Below are 4,526 nucleotides of genomic sequence, written 5' to 3'. Positions count from 1 at the left end.
TACATTTTTCATAAACGCAGCTAAACGCGAAGGCAGCTCATGCCGTCGAGCCTTTGCTGAATCCGGGCGATACAGAATTCGAAGAGCTTTTTAAAGTACGACGCGTAGACATCCCTGGTTGCCTTTTCAATCACATATGTGGCAGTGGCAATAATACGACCTTCTAGCAAATCTTGGAGCGATGTTCGCCATTAGCCTGAAGTCTTCTGAAGTTGGTCCAGCCAAATGGAGCGTGAGCCAGAGACTCTATGAGAGATGAATTCGTCCGCCAAAAGGATTGTGAGCCTAAGCACAAGATCTTCTCGTTACATATCGAGCATTGGAACTGCAACAAACGATAATAATGAGAGCTAGCTTATAAGATCATTTGTTTTGTTAAGTTACTTTTAGTCTTGTCATAGTACCACTCTGGTCCACTTAGGAATTGACAGATTGTTTTTTGTGGGCCACATAACATTTTGATTGGCTATGACATGTAGAGGATTAGGTTAAATGCGATGGTAGTAAAACCTTGCTGGGCTTGCAATAATACCTAGCACCAGTCATTTTCAGTTTCCCGCCATTTACGAACCTTCTTACCAAAGCTCAGCAACATGTCACGCCAGCGCAAACAACCCAATCCTACTTCCCATAAGAAGATGGCCATTTTTCTATATCTTTTCAGCAAGGCGACAAATACGGTGCTACCCTACGGAGCCAAGACGCAAGCGAGTCGTGTCCTCACATGTCACCGTGAGACTGTTGCTGGTGTGTGGATCAAGAGAGATGTTCCAGATTATCTTCTTGCACAGTCACACCACCGTGTGAACGGGGTCCGGAACCCCGACATCGCTGAAAAGGTGGTGAAGATGCCGTTTTCGCTGCGCCAGACACTCCGGAGTCTTTCTCAAGCCGTGCGCGGGCCTCGCACGACAATTCAGCGATATTTAAAGGCCGGCTGCCAGTGGCGACGGCTCTCGTCAGTGAGACCTTGACTGACAGAAGGCCACAAGGAGCGTCGCTCGTAGCTCGCGTTAGCACAGTTTTAGTTTAGCCTACTACACAAATGTTTAAAATAATTAGCACAATTTGTTTAGGTAGCAATATTTATATTATAGAAAAAGCTTTGTGCGCATAAAGAGAGACAAGATCAAAAGTACTATGCTTCTACGACAAGACTGAATTACCTAGACGATATTGAAAGTACTTTGACAAGATCAAAGAAACAAAACAAGACCAGAAATACTGCGACAATACTCATATTACTATCACTGCCGGTAGACATGCTTAGGCTTTATGACCCGACGTTTTCTGTCAAGGCGAATGGATTTTAGCTAGCGATTGCGAGAGCGTTGAAACCAAATCTGTCCTTCAGTCAGTGCTTAGAGTAGTACGCTGAAGACCTTAATAAGGCCGAAGCAGATATGTTTAGAGGATGCGACGATCCCTTCTAAATTATAAAGTCTCGTACATATTCGCCGATAAGCTTGGCAGCACTTAGCCGACCAGGTAAAGCACCGCTCTTCTTTCTCTCCACCGATGTCGACTCACTGAAAGGTTTGGATAGGTGTCGAGCTGCGTCAGCGTTCTAATACATTGTGTACATATCCTTCCAGTCTTCTACTGGTGGAAGAACTGAAACCTCGCCACCCTGATCTTCTTTTCGTGTGTCGAGCTCTGCGGATGTTGGTGTGCTGCAAGCATTATAGAGGCAAGCATGTCGATCTTGTTCTCGATAGCTTTCACCGCGTTCTCGACAGTTTTTAGCCTTTTTTCAATTGTGTTGTTTTAGCAAGCGGAAGCTACTTCCACCCGATATCTAATACAAGAACCAATGGACATGCATTAAGTACAAGCTAGTTCTTAATTTAAAAATACAGCAATTCATTTCCGTTACATTTCGTACACCTTTTTAAGCTGTGAAGCGGATATGCTTGATGCAAGCAACAGCTCTTTATTCTCCAACTTTCTCTACAGCGATGGCAACCTTAATCAACACTTAAGCTCCCCCGTCCGCTTTCAAGGCATTTTTTCGACTAGTGCAAGCAGTATCTAAAAGAACAGGGGCGGGGGGGGGGATGAGGCAGCCGCCCGGTATTTCAGGTTATGAGGTCTCATCTAAGCAGGAGCGCCCTCAAATACCGGGGACGCAATCAAGCGGCTGCTTGATGCGATTTCTTACCCGCGCATCATCAAGGTCCGCCTGATCGAAGCTGCAACCCAAGGAAATGATGCGGGCGAGGTAGAGTGGGTCCTACCAAGTGAGGTAGACGTTCAAGGACCTCCGAGCTACTAAATGGGGACACTTTTGAACGACAGACGTATTAATGGAAGAGTGGAGCTTTAAACCACCAGGGAGCCTACCTCGGAACCATCACCTAATCTCCCTTCCGGGGAGTTGAAGAAGTACCGGCACTGCAAGCGCCGCAAAGTCGAGCTAGTCTACATCGAAGTTGAAGCCGAAGAAGATTAATTAGAAGAAAAAGCTTGCATCTACATGTATTTTGATTTACTACTCGATAACAAAATTAAATACAGTTTGCAAGCTTTTCTTTAAGCTTTGAACACGCCAGCACAACAACAAGCACATTATGCGAGCCAGTTGCCATCAGCTAGAACGGTACAGGGGACAGCCCTTCAACACGTTCAGCACAAGCCACCAAACTCACACCACACACCTATCACCGCGCACAGCACCGGGATTTCTTATCCCGGTATTTCAGATTACGAGGTCTCATCCGAGCAGGAGCGCCCTCAAATACCGGGGACGCAATCAAGCGGCTGCTTGATGCGGTTTCTCACCCGCGCATCACCAAGGTCCGCCTGATCGAAGCTGCAACTCAAGGAAATGATGCGGGCGAGGTAGAGTGGGTCCTACCAAGTGAGGTAGACGTTCAAGGACGTCCGAACTACTAAATGGGGACCATTTTGAACGACAGACGTATTAATGGAAGGGTGGAGCTTTAAACCACCAGGGAGCCTACCTCGGAACCATCACCTAATCTCCCTTCCGGGGAGTTGAAGAAGTACCGGCACCGCAAGCGCCGCAAAGTCGAGCTAGTCTACATCGAAGTTGAAGCCGAAGAAGATTAATTAGAAGAAACAAGCCTGCATCTACATGTATTTTGATTTACTACTCGATAACAAAAATAAATACAGTTTGCAAGCTTTTCTTTAAGCTTTGAACACGCCAGCACGACAACAAGCACATGGTGCGAACCAGTTGCCATCAGCTAGAACGGTACAGGGGACAGCCCTTCAACACGTTCAGCACAAGCCACCAAACTCACACCACACACCTATCACCGCGCACAGCACCGGGATTTCTTATCCCGGTATTTCAGATTACGAGGTCTCATCCAAGCAGGAGCGCCCTCAAATACCGGGGACGCAATCAAGCGGCTGCTTGATGCGGTTTCTCACCCGCGCATCACCTGGGTCCGCCTGATCGAAGCTGCAACCCAAGGAAATGATGCGGGCGAGGTAGAGTGGGTCCTACCAAGTGAGGTAGACGTTCAAGGACGTCCGAACTACTAAATGGGGACCATTTTGAGCGACAGACGTATTAATGGAAGGGTGGAGCTTTAAACCACCAGGGAGCCTACCTCGGAACCATCACCTAATCTCCCTTCCGGGGAGTTGAAGAAGTACCGGCACCGCAAGCGCCGCAAAGTCGAGCTAGTCTACATCGAAGTTGAAGCCGAAGAAGATTAAACAGAAGAAACAAGCCTGCATCTACATGTATTTTGATCTACTACTCGATAACAAAATTAAATACAGTTTGCAAGCTTTTCTTTAAGCTTTGAACACGCCAGCACAACAACAAGCACATTATGCGAGCCAGTTGCCATCAGCTAGAACGGTACAGGGGACAGCCCTTCAACACGTTCAGCACAAGCCACCAAGCTCACACCACACACCTATCACCGCGCACAGCTCCGGAATTTCTTATCCCGGTATTTCAGATTATGAGGTCTCATCCGAGCAGGAGCGCCCTCAAATACCGGGGACGCAATCAAGCGGCTGCTTGATGGTGCTTCTCACCCGCGCATCACCGAGGTCCGCCTGATCGAAGCTGCAACCCAAGGAAATGATGCGGGCGAGGTAGAGTGGGTCATACCAAGTGAGGTAGACGTTCAAGGACGTCCGAACTACTAAATGGGGACCCTTCTTGTTTCGACAGACGTATTAATGGAAGGGTGGAGCTCTAAACCACCAGATAGCCTACCTCGGAACCATCACCTAATCTCCCTTCCGGGGAGTTGAAGAAGTACCGGCACCGCAAGCGCCGCAAAGTCGAGCTAGTCTACATCGAAGTTGAAGCCGAAGAAGATTAAACAGAAGAAACAAGCCTGCATCTACATGTATTTTGATTTACTACTCGATAACAAAATTAAATACAGTTTGCAAGCTTTTCTTTAAGCTTTGAACACGCCAGCACAACAACAAGCACATTATGCGAACCAGTTGCCATCAGCTAGAACGGTACAGGGGACAGCCCTTCAACACGTTCAGCACAAGCCACCAAACTCACACCACACACCTAT

Source organism: Phytophthora infestans, genomic scaffold, assembly GCF_000142945.1.
Source record: "Phytophthora infestans T30-4 supercont1.18 genomic scaffold, whole genome shotgun sequence".
In the NCBI taxonomy this organism is placed as follows: Eukaryota; Oomycota; class Peronosporomycetes; order Peronosporales; family Peronosporaceae; genus Phytophthora; species Phytophthora infestans.
The sequence above is the reverse complement of the archived record's forward strand: the minus strand, read 5'-3'. Positions refer to the sequence as shown.